Raw genomic sequence first — 13196 nt, 5'->3', positions numbered from 1 at the left:
TTCTGGTACTGTTCATTTTTTACGAAAAATCACATTTTTACCTTTTCCTGGTACTATTCAATACACCTTCATTTGTTATTTTTCATTAAAACTAAAAAAAAATCGACTTTTCATTAGTTTTCCTTTAATTAAAATGAGAACAAATGTCAATCAAAACGGCAACAAATGTAAAATGAAGTTGAAGTGAAAGGGTTTTGTATAGGAGGACAAACTAGCCGGGATTGACGAAAAAGAAAAAGTTTGAAACCCAAATACTCATCTTTTATATTCTAAAAAAAATTGAAATCAAACGAACAAAAATTTTTCATAAATCAAGTCATACATTGGTTGGAGAATTCAAAACTTCAAAATCACCATCCATTGATAAAAAAATATAAATAATAAATAATAATAAAATAAAAAATAAAAAATAAAAACTTTTTTTTCTCTGTAAAAGCTATTGGGGTTTTTGCCAAAATGAACGCAGGATAACCAATAAGTGATGGTAAGATTTAATTATAGTGTGTGGGTTTATTGATAAATTTTGGTTTTATTATTAATTTCATTTTGTACTTGATGGTAATTATGCAATAGGATAAAAATGACAATTTACATTTGCAATTTAAATTGGATGTAGAAAGAGGTTACATGGGTTTAAATAAAATTTTCCTTTCATTAATTGGTACTGTTCACCGGCATCCAACAAAAAGAGTACTTTTTTTAAAAGTATGTGTAGAGTTACTTCTGCTTTCAGTTGTTTCAAAACTATGATTAAAAAAAAAATTCATTTACCAAACATAATTAAGGACTCAACTTTTTTAAGAAGCTACTTTTAAAAAAATTTAAACAACCCAACCAATGCTAAGGCCTTGTTTGTTATTGACTTTTTTCCACCAAAAGTTGCTCATTTTAAAGTTAAGCAGTAAAAAAGTGTTCGGTAAAAATAAAATATCTGCTTATTTTAAAAGTAATAACCTCCAGACAACAGCTTTTAAAAGTAACATGTTGTTGACCCTAAAAACTACCAAGCCTACATGGCGCGCAAGCCGAGTAATCTATGAGCTAACTACGTCATTCGGTTGTGTGCGGGCGTACCAACTTGTTGGCTGAGGAGTAAAATATGTTGATGTTGCGTTGGGTGCGCGGCAGACTTCTGCATCTTGCAATTACGGCCGAAAAAGGAACACGTCTCGGCCTCCTGGATTCTCAAACCTGAAGACAAGGCTACTATTCTTACGAAGTTCACAAATCGTCGTCGTCGGATTCGATCACTGTGATGGTATTCGTCAGAGTAAACTCACGCCAAATTGACACCAAAATGTAAAGGCACAAATACTCAAAACAAATATAAGTCTTAATAATAAACGTGGTTCGACCGTTGAAATGCCGAACTCTAAATCCCACTTGAGAATATCCAATCATAAAATAACTCGGCATGCAATGTGCCGAGCCCAATAAACTGTAATACCTCACTTCGCCGAGAAGGTTGATGAGATGATCTCGACCAATAAGAATTCTGAAATCCTTCTCGACCGAGACTTGGATAAATAACCAGTCGCCCTCAACGCAGTGTTGTCTATGCCGACTGAAGATGCTGCAAGATTGGCTGGTTCTACGGCGACAGTGTTGTTTATGCCAACTGAAAATATCACTGGTTGCCTTCACAATGCTGTTTATGCCAACTGAAGATGTGTCGGTGAAAAAGAAAAGAAAAAATCTCAAGGTTGTTGAGAGAATTTGCGCAGGGCAGTTGTGTATTAAATTGGAGGCCCTTTTCATGTTGCTAATACCCCGATACTTATAATGCCAGTAGGCTTCAGTGCTTGTTGCTTGCCGTGAGTATCCCGCGTGCAGAAGTAATATTCCTAAGAATATTAGATAATCCCTCATGTGGGCGCTCCCACTTGTTTGGGATGTGATAATGCATGAAATCCCATCGACTTGGATTTTTAAACATATGATAATGCAGCTCCAGTGGATATAATGCATGCAATTGCATCAAAACCAATCAACGCCTACCATTATTTGGAGGCAATCCAAACTAATGGTCCAATCCAAGTGTCATGCATAATAATAGTTGTTTATACCATATTTAGGGCCTCGTATTTAGATCTCGTACAAATACTCGAGGGACTTAAATGTAATTATGTGATAAAGAAAGGGGCAAATATGTAATAAGTGATGAGTCCTTATTCTATAAAAGGACCCATCACCCTCACAAGTAGGATAGGCCAATCCTTAGGCCATATCCTCATCCTCTCAGAGCTCTCATCCTCACAGAGAAGCTCTCCCTCTCTCCCTCTTCAACTCTTACAGAGAAATACATAACCAGTGTGGACGTAGCCCAAATCTTGGGGTGAACCACAATATATCTTGTGTTTTTTACATTTCATGCAGATTCACGGTCAGATTTACGTTGTTCGAAGACCTCCGGTTTTGTGCATCAACATTTGGCGCCGTCTGTGGGAAACGACACGAAAAGCTGTGTCGGTTCTCTTTCATTTTTTTCACCTCCGCCATGAATCTGCAAAAACCCACACAGAGACACAAACACAAAGTTCTTTCTCTCTATAATTTCATTATCGTCGTCTTCTCTGCTACGCTGCATCCACTCCCCCCATTAGCTTTACTTTAGTGATCTGTCAATCTCACTCTCTCCGACATCCACTGTCTTCTTTAATCCCCCAAAACACACAAGTACGTCATCGTTTCACTGGCAATCTGTTTCCTTATATATCATTAGCATCTCACTCTTCTTGTTACTGTAAAGCATTAAACTTTAATCTCAGATGGAGATATGTATGCGGTGAAACAATCCACCACTGCCTCTCTCAAGTCAGCTGCCGCCGTTGGCCAGTAGGTTACCAGCCCGGGAACTACATCAGGGTTCGGAAGGCCCACGTCCCTGGATCACGGGTCAATGAGCAGGGATCAGTTAGGGCCGCGATCAGCGGCAGAGACAAGGTGACTGTGACGGCTGCAACATCATTGCAGAGTAAAGGCATTGATAAGTTGTCTTCTTCCGGAGGTGGAGAGATCCAGGTGAAGGCGGTGGTGACGATTAGGAAGAAAATAAAGGAGAAGATTGAGGATCAGTGGGAGTTCTTCATTAATGGGATTGGACAGGGAATTCTCATTCAGCTGGTCAACGAGCAAGTTGATCCTAACTGTGATTTGTAGATTCAAGCAAGACGAAGCACTGTTCCAACTTAAGACCATAATCATAGAGTTATAAATGAGGAATCTAGCCAAACTGTCCAAGTCGGAACGAACGAGATTCTAGTGCATGGTCCTCATGAAAGAGAAAGCACCTTTGAATCATTTTTTCCAGAAACATCCCAATTTGATTGTCGTCGACTTCACTGTCTTCAAATGACAATTTTCATGTTCATGTTGAGGACATTGATGTGGGTGGCAATGCATTTCCTTCAACAGCCACCTGTCTGAAGTTGCTCAATGTCTTAAGATCACCATTGTTGAAGGATCTATAGTGGAGCGTTCTGGGGATTGGTTGTACAATACTTCCTGTGTCCTGGGCACCAATGGAAAGTTGTTAGCTAAACACAGGAAGATGCAGCTATTTGATATCGACATCCCGGGGAAGATTACCTTTACTGAATCAAAGACTCTCACAGCAGGGCAGACTCCTACCGTTGTGGATATAGCTAAGCAGTCAACAAGACCGGTGTGGATACAGCTATGCAATGAAATCATTTTCTAAGAAAGCAAAAGGAGAAAGCCATGTGCTCACGGTTTCATGAATATGAAATCATTTTCTGATTTCTAAGAAAGCAAAAGGAGAAAGCCATGTGAAATCATTTTCTGAGAAAGTGAAAAGAGAAAGTAAAAGCAAAAGCAGAAATAAAAGAAAATACAAAGAAGCAGACATAATTACGGTGGTGATGGTATGCAAAAAAGTGAATTATGGGCGTGACCTATTGAGCAGAGGGTCAGATTTGTTTTTGAATGATGTAATTTATTTTTCTTATCTTTCAAAGACATCTGTATAAACCCCATCAGAGGGTAATAATACAAAAAAAAAAGGCAAAGCCCAAATTAAATGGGCTAGAACGTTGTGTTGAAGGCGAAGGTTCATAAGCCCAAAATAGCACCAACCAGGTGATCAAAAGTACGCTCAATACTCCAAAATTATTCGGCAACCCGCCGCTATTACCACCAACCAGGTGATAAAATGTACAACCCGTACTCTAATATCATTTGGCAACTAGCCATTCATGCCACCAACCAGGTAATGAAATGTACAACCCGTACTCTAATATCATTTGGCAACTAGCCATTCATGCCACCAACTAGGTGATGAAATGTACAACCCGTACTCTCTTTCATGCCACCTACCAGGTGATCAAAAGTACCCCCAGTACTACAGATTATACATGAGCATTACTCATGTCATTCATACATAAACATTCATGAGCATCACTCATGACAATCATACATAAACATTCATGACCATCATTCATGTCAACATTTATGAGCATCACTCATGTCAACATCCATGAGCATCACTCATGTCAATCAACATAAACATTCATGAGCATTACTCATGTCAATCAGCTTTAAAAGCTTCATTTACAGAGCTCAAGCTTCAAAGCTTCACTTGCAAAGCTTCACTTACCAAGCTTCAGTGCAGGGTATACAAATACCGCCTCCGAACAACCGCCACTTCGGCCCATACATGGATTCAATTTGAAGTCTCCAACCAACAAACTCTGTTGACTAAAGACTTAGGGGACTACATTATGTACCGTATATTGGGCCTCAACTGGGCTTTATGAAAAATACTTGGGGGACTTAGCCCATTATTTATGTAATAAGTAAGGAGCCCTTATTCTATAAAAGGGACTCTCTCACCTTCATTAGAGAGCAACGCCGCCAGCTGAGCAACCGCCTCGCCACGAGCATCACTCATAACCCATCATTTTTGTATTGAGGAACGAGCCCTTATTCTATAAAATGGACTCCCTTACCACCATTAGAGAGCATCGCCGCCTACTGAGCAACCGCCTCACCGCGAGCACCAACTCTAACCCATCATTTTTGTATTGAGGAACGAGCCCTTATTCTATAAAATGGACTCCCTCACCTTCAAACGCCACAAGCCGAGCCAACCAAGGCAACATAAGCCACGAGCCGAGCAGCCTCGCAGTGTGTGCTACTTCTAGTGGAGCATCGTTTCAGACTGAGCACTGCCTCATATCGAACGTCAGTTCAAGACAACATCTAGTTACTTCGGCCCACACATGGACTGAATTTCAAGTCTCCAGCCAAAAGACTCTCTTGACTGAAGACTTGGGGGACTACTGTTTATACCATATTTAGGGCCTCGTATTTAGATCTCGTACAAATACTCGAGGGACTTAAATGTAATTATGTGATAAAGGAATGGGCAAATATGTAATAAGTGAGGAGTCCTTATTCTATAAAATGACCCCTCACCCTCACAATTAGGAGAGGCCAATCCTTAGGTCATATCCTCACCCTCTCAAAGCTCTCATCCTCACAGAGAAGCTCTCCCTCTCTCCCTCTTCAACTCTTACAGAGAAATACATAACCAGTGTAGACGTAGCCCAAATCTTGGGGTGAACCACGATATATCTTGTGTTTTTTACATTTCATGCAGATTCGCGGTCGGATTTACGTTGTTTGAAGACCTCCGGTTTTTTGCATCAACAATAGTGAATTATCATGTCGTGACCTAATCCAAACAGATTTGATGCTATCCTGATGCCAGTCATTACCATGCACGACTCTTCACTTGTGGCTTCTCCTAATGTGGTATATGCCAAGCAGACCCGCATAAAGAGATAGAGAAGTCTTCATTCAACTCTTTCTCCACGCATGCATTAATCTTTCTGCCAATTAATATCCATTTGCCAACCCAAAAACCATGCATTAGGATAAAATCCAAACTGAGCCTTATCTTCCATCTTTTCATCCGATAACATTTCAATCTTTTGGACTCCTTAATTATCTTTGCACTTTAGAAATAATTTTCAATAATTCCTCAGATAACATCATGATTATTAAAATCATAATAATATCTAGACAAATTATTAATCAATCATCTCAATCTTCTTTCAATCCAACGGCTCATAATTTTACTCATTTTACGGCCTCGATTACTCGTGCCGATAGTGTAAAATCGAAGCTCAATAACTTAAACATCATATCATAAAATCATAGGAGCGTTCTAGCTTAAATCATCATCATAAACCATAAATCTTTCAAAGAATGTAAATCTGATAAAGCATGATATTTCATAAAGCGTAAATCCAATTTACTCATAAACGTTTCATAAAACGTATTCATAAAATAATGTTTTTCATGTATGCATTTCTAGTAATTAAATCATGCATTTTGTAAGGGGTCCACTCACCTTACTCCGTCGTCACGGAGCCGTGCAAACTAGAGAAGGAAGAAATGTCACTAACAAACGCACCTAAGCACATAAAACGATCAATTAATTCTATACTATAATGATTGAATTTGGGAAAACGGACATCGTAAATGGATTCAGGACGTCGAAAAACCTAAAGGGGAACCTTGGGTACCCCCACGCGCCGCCACGGGGCTACGGCTCGGAATGCCACACGCTACCACACACGCCGAGTTAGGTCATCGGAAAGTTGGCCGGAAAAGTAGTCGACGTCGCAATGGACGGTAGCGGAGCATAATACATTCGACGGAGGCGCGTGTGCTCCACTCGCTGGCCAAGACAAATGGCCACGTGCGCCTCCGCACAGACCCACACACTAGCTGGAAACTGGGATTCAATTCGGTCAAGTCAAATCTGGGTTTCGGGTCTAGGCTTGTTTCTAGGTTTAGGCCTGAGGTTTTTGGGCTGGGTGCCGAAGCTTTCTAAGCTCCGTTCAACCCTAAATCTCAACTAAAACTAGTCATACAACATACCAAATTAAAGCCCAAGGAACAAGGAAGAATATTAGAGCAGTTCCAGCCATGCTGGTTGCTCGGGCCACAGGGGAGGAGAAAGGGCCCTCGGGCCGGTGGGTGCAGCTCCAGCCGTGTGGAGGCCGAACGACGGTGGGAGCCCGAGCAAAGGGGGGGTGGGGAGTCGACGGGCCTGTGGCCCGAGGGTTTTACAATTTTTTATGTTTTTTTGTGTCAGAGAGAGAGAGAGGGAGAGAGATAGGGGGGGACCGGTTGCAATTTTTTATTATTTAAACAAACAAAAAAAATTATTATTTTAATTGCTTATTGCCAGGGGGAGGGTTTCAAGGGTGGAGATGTAAATGTCAATTACTGTTCATTAATGGTAGTTACTATTCATTTAAGGCAGTTACTGTTCAATAGGGTGGATTAAATAGTGGATTGCCAGGGGGAGGGCTCCATGGCTGGAGTTGCTCTTATACCTCTTATTTGTGCCATACTTAGGGCCTCCGTATTTAGATCTCGTATAAATACTTTGAGGACTCAAATGTAATTATGTAATTAATGAAGGGGCAAATATGTAATAAGTGATAAGCCCTTATTCTATAAAAAGACTCATCACCCTCCTCATTTGGGGAGGCCAATTCTTAGGCCATGAGAATAGCTCTCTCACCCTCAGAAGCTCTCACCCTCTCATCCTCAATCATTTCAGAGAAATACAATAATCAGTGTGGACGTAACCCAAACATTGGGGTGAACCACGATACATCTTGTGTTATTTACTTTCTTGCAGATTCATGGTCGGATTTACGTTGTTCCAAGACCCTTCCGGTTTTGTGCATCAACATTTGGCGCCATTTGTGGGAATCGATATGAAAAGTTATGTTGGTTCTCTTTCATTTTTTCACCTCCGTCGTAGATCTGCAAAACCCAAAACCGAACCAACCTCCCCCAGCTCTTTCTCTCTAGCCATTCCTTTTAACCAGACACTCACACTCTCCCCAAATCAGTTCACCAGAAACAAACAGAAGATTATCAAAACAAAACCAACCCAAATACCCGAACATGGAAATAATGTTTCTTTCTTGCTTTTCTCTGTAATCTGGGAGTTGGGTTTTTCTTCTAACTCTGTTTGGCTGCTGAGAAAATGAGTGAGAAAATGAAAGATATGAAAGGGTTGGGGTTGGGATTGAGTCTGAGCTTGGGATTGAAACCCAATGAGAGTGAGCCTTGTTTGCAGTGGAATCTCATGGAGAAGCCTTCACACCTCATGCAGAATCACCCTCATAGAACTTCATAGAATGAAATCTTCCAATTTCCTGATCGAAACCCAGATACGAGGTTGTTTCTCAGAAGAATAGACGTGAACGAGGGGCCGTCGATGGCGAATTTCGAGGAAGAAAATGGGGTTTCATCGTCGAACAGCACGGTGACGAGCCTAAGCAGAAAGATAAGCGAGAATGAGCCCATCGTCGACAAGAATGAAGGTGAGAGGACCTCGTGCTCCCACGAAGGCGGCAGTGACGACGAAGACGGTAACGGCGGCGACATGTCAAGGAAGAAGCTGATGCTGTCGAAAAAGCAATCTCTGCTGCTCGATGAGACATTTAAGGAGCACAATACTCTAAATCCGAAGCAGAAGCAAGAGTTGGCAAAGCAGCTGAACCTAAGACCAAGACAAGTGGAGGTTTGGTTTCAGAACAGGAGGGAAAGCTTTCTCGTTGTGCCGCCACTGTTGTATGCGCCTCCATCATCCTCTTCGTCGCCTAGAGTTTTTAGGGTTTTCAGAGGAATTTTTTGGGGCTTTCCGAGCTGGATTATTCCCTCTCATTCCTCATACGAATCTCCATGCACTGCTGGTTCAGCGGCTTCGTTGATTAGGCCCCCTCCCGATCACCACCGTACTTTCCTCCAATCGTTCCTCTCCTCCTCCGCCGCCGCCACTGCCATCATCTTCGAGAAGCTCCTGATCCCAACCTTGCTCGCTCCGGCTGAGTCTACCAAGTCTGTACAAATCTTTCGAGATCAGCAAACACAACCGACGAAGGACGAGTTACTGAGTGAGTGGACTCAGTTAGTGGAACGATTCTTTATACACCCAGCCGGGTTGAAGCCGATCTTTGCACTACTAGCTTTTACTTCATTAGAAGAAGAGTAGCGTTGCTATCATTGGCGTCTTCGTCCAGGAGCAGGAGGTCCTTCATTTGCACAGCTATCTACAATCACGAGGTTCAGATCGAGGAGGAAGGCCAGCCCGAAACCCTAGACTACCACCTTTTTCTTCGTCGACCGTTCCGGTCAAAAGGTTTCGCCTTGGCATGATATACCATTGCAAGTGGGTGATGGTGTATTCAACTTTGTGGTTGAAATATCCAAAGAATCGAGTGCAAAGATGGAGGTTGCTAATGATGAGCCACACACCCCGATAAAGCAGGATACAAATAAAGGAGCATCTTTGTGCTTCTCAGCCGTTGGATCCATAACCAAGCCGACCAGCTTCACCATTCTTGCTTTCCTGCTTCAAGGAACATCTTCTTTACAGGGTGGTAACCATGTGAAATCACTTTATGAAGGCCCAGAGGATATGTCTACTTGAGTTATGAAATGGGGTGGGAAACAAAAGCGGAAAGCAGAGAGAAAAGCAGAAAACAAAAGCGAAAGTAAAGTGAAAAAAAAAAACCGAGAAAAAGCAGAAAGCAAAAGGGAGGCTTTCATCTGCGAGAGCACATGGGGACATTGCAAAAGCAAGGAATAAACACCCACACTGCAAAAGCAAGGAATAAACACCTTACCAGAATGATGTGATTTACTTTTCTAATTTTTTGAATGATGTAATTTTTTTTTCTAATCTTTCGAAGACATCTGTATAACCCCATCAGAGGGTAATAAAAAAAATAAAAAAAGGCAAGCCCAAAATAATAGGCTGGAATGTTGTGTGGAAGGTGAAGGCCCATGTGCCCAAAAGAGCCAAGCCCTCTATTATCACCAACCAGGTGATCAAAAGTACGTCCAGTACTACCAAATTTATTCAGCACCCTGCCGCTATTATCACCAACCAGGTGATCAAAAGTATGCCCAGTACTCCAAAATTATCCGGCAAACTGCTGCCATTATCACCTATTAGGTGATCAAAAGTACGTCCAGTACTCCAAAATTATACATGAGCATCACTCATGTCAATCATACATAAACATTCATGAGCATCACTCATGACAATCATACATAAACATTCATGTCAACATTCATAAGCATCACTCATGTCAACATCCATGAGCATTACTCATGTCAATCAACATAAACATTCATGAGCATCACTTATGTCAATCAGCTTCGAAAGCTTCATTTACAGAGCTTTAGCTTCGAGAGCTCCAGCTTCAAAAGCTTCATTTACAAAAGCTCCAGCTTCAAAGCTTCACCTACAAAGCTTCAGTGCAGGGTATACAAATACCGTCTCCGAACAACCGCCACTTCGGCCCATACATGGGTTTAATTTGAAGTCTACAACCAACAGACTCTATTGATCGAAGACTTGGGAGACGACACTATGTACATATATTAGACCTCATAAAAAATACTTGGGGGACTTAACCCATTTTTTATGTACTGAGGAGTGAACCCTTATTCTATAAAATGGACTCCCTCACTTTCATTAGAGAGCACCCATTATTCATGTACTGATGAGCGATCCCTTATTCTATAAAAGGGACTCCCTCACTTTCATTAGAGAGCACCTATCACTTATGTATTGAGGAGCGAGCCCTTATTCTATAAAAGGGACTCCTCATCATCATTAGAGAGCATCGCCGCCTGCTGAGCAACTGCCTTGTTGCGAGCATCACTCATAACCCATTATTCATGTACTGAGGAGCGAGCCCTTATTCTATAAAAAAGACTCCCTTACCATCATTAGAAAGCATCGCCGCCAGCTGAACAACCGCCTCGCCGCGAGCATCAACTCTAGCCCATCACTTATGTATTGAGGAGCGAGCCCTTATTCTATAAAAGAGACTCCCTCACCATCATTAGAAAGCATCGCCACCTACTGAGTAACCGCCTTGCCGCGAGCATCAACTCTAGCCTGTCATTTTATGTATTGAGGAACGAGCCCTTATTCTATAAAAGGGACTCCATCACCTTTAACACCACAAGCCGAGCCAACCAAAGCAACATAAGTTATAAGCCGAGCAGCCTCGCAACATGTGCTACTTCTAGTTGAGCATCATTTCAGATTGAGCACCGCCTCATATCGAGTATCAGTCCTAAACGACATCTAGTTACTTCGGCCCACACATGGACTGAATTTCAAGTCTTCAACCAAAAGACTCTCTTGACTGAAGACTTGGGGGACTACTGTTTGTACCATACTTAGGGCCTCCGTATTTAGATTTCGTATAAATACTCGGATGACTCAAATGTAATTATGTAATAAATGAATGGGTAAATATGTAATAAGTGATGAGCCCTTATTCTATAAAATGACTCATCACCCTCCTCATTTGGGGAGGCCAATTCTTAGGCCATGGGAAGAGCTCTCTCACCCTCAGAAGCTCTCACCCTCTCATCCTCAATCCTCTCAGAGAAATACAATAATCAGTGTGGACGTAGCCCAAACATTAGGGTGAACCACGATACATCTTATGTTATTTACTTTCTTGCAGATTCACGATCGGATTTACGTTGTTCCAAGACCCTTCCGGTTTTGTGCATCAACACCGCTCACGTGGCCAGTTGTGGTCGGAAAACGGCTTGCAAGGTTCAGGTTCTTGCCAAAATTTTAGGAAGTATCCTTGAATTGTTTCTTTGTGTCAAACGTTATAATGAGGCCAGAAACAACATGAAGAGGTGATCTAAGATGACCTACATCGTTTTCGGGGCTTACCTTGCTCGAAATCTTGAAGGTGTGCCATGAACTCAACTGAAAAGACAATGAACAGTGGTGTTGCCACTGTCGAGGCGTCGGGACTCCATGGTCTTAGCCTAAGTTCGTGACGCGGAGAGTTAGACGATGGTGCAGCTCACTGGAATGGTGAGTTGATGGTGGTCTCAGTGTGTGGGTGGGTGTGTGCTACTCGGAGAGAGGGAGAGAAAGACAAAGAGATCGAGCTGAGAGAGTGTGAGGGTGAAAGTCTCACGGAAGAGAGAGATAAGAGAGGGAAAGTGGACCGGGGAACCAAAATGTATGGGTGGCCCCACATGGCACACCAAATAAGACCAAAAAGCAAACATTTAAAACTAAGTACCCCAACCAAAGTGAAATTACAAAATTATGCTCAACGTTTCATAAAGTTCGGGATGGGTCGTTACAGCCACAACAACCACAATCACCACCATTGTCGTTACTATCGCCCATAAAACCATTGTTTCATCTGCACCCCAACCACCACTCCCCATTGTTGGCACCACCACCATACCCCCTCCCCTATGATTGATGCTACTATCGCCACCACCATTGTCCCCGCCATTGCTCTCATAGCCACCACCGCTACTACTATGTCCATTTTTTTATTATATACAATTATATCACTTACATTAATGTTTACGAATTCATACTCACACCACTTTCAAAAATACAATTTATTAAATGCTTATCTATTTTACTTTGCAATTGAATATTCTTAAAACACAGCAAAAGCAATTTAAAAAAAAAACAAAGTAATTTCAAACTTGAGGGCATAAGTATAGCCCGCTTGAGCGCATAATGCCATCTCATCATTAAGATGGCTCGTGCTCCTTTTGATGGAGTTAACCAACGAGCTAATGAGATTTGCGAGTTAATACATAGTGACGTGTGTAGTTCGATGGCTATAGCTACTTCATCACCTGTACTGACAACATGTCAAGGTATGAATTTGTGTATCTTATGAAACACAATTCGGAAGCCCTTGAAAAGTTTAAAGAACTTAAAACCTACGTGAAACTGCATATTGAAAAAAGTAGAGAGACCCTCAAATCAGATTGTGGAGGTGAATACTTAAGTGCTCATAGCTTACTTGAAAGACTGGGATATTGTTACAGTGGAAACCTCCTGCAAGCCACAATTGAATGATGTTTCTGAAAGGAGAAATCAAACATTATTGATTATAGATTGGTCCATGATGAGTTATACTGATACACCTTTGGGTTATGCGTTTGATAGTTGAGTATCTACTTGACCGAGTCTCTTCAAGTGAGTTTTGAGGCCGGTCCTAGGGTCCCCAAGCTTGGACCAGATCACCAATAGTTGGTAGTTGTGTCCAACTTTGGGAGAGACTTTTCCAAGTATTGGGTACTCAAGCAATACTCCACATGTCATAATACAAGTGCAGAAA

General features: G+C 41.7%; 1 pseudogene; it reads left to right on the top strand.

Moving 5' to 3' along the window:
• The first annotated feature begins 8035 nt into the window (after positions 1-8035).
• LOC126622512 (homeobox-leucine zipper protein HAT3-like) lies at positions 8036-9046 on the top strand (annotated as a pseudogene).
• The last annotated feature ends 4150 nt before the right edge of the window (positions 9047-13196 follow it).

The sequence above is a fragment of the Malus sylvestris genome, chromosome 5, assembly GCF_916048215.2.
Source record: "Malus sylvestris chromosome 5, drMalSylv7.2, whole genome shotgun sequence".
NCBI lineage: Eukaryota > Viridiplantae > Streptophyta > Magnoliopsida > Rosales > Rosaceae > Malus > Malus sylvestris.
The sequence above is the reverse complement of the archived record's forward strand: the minus strand, read 5'-3'. Positions and strand labels throughout refer to the sequence as shown.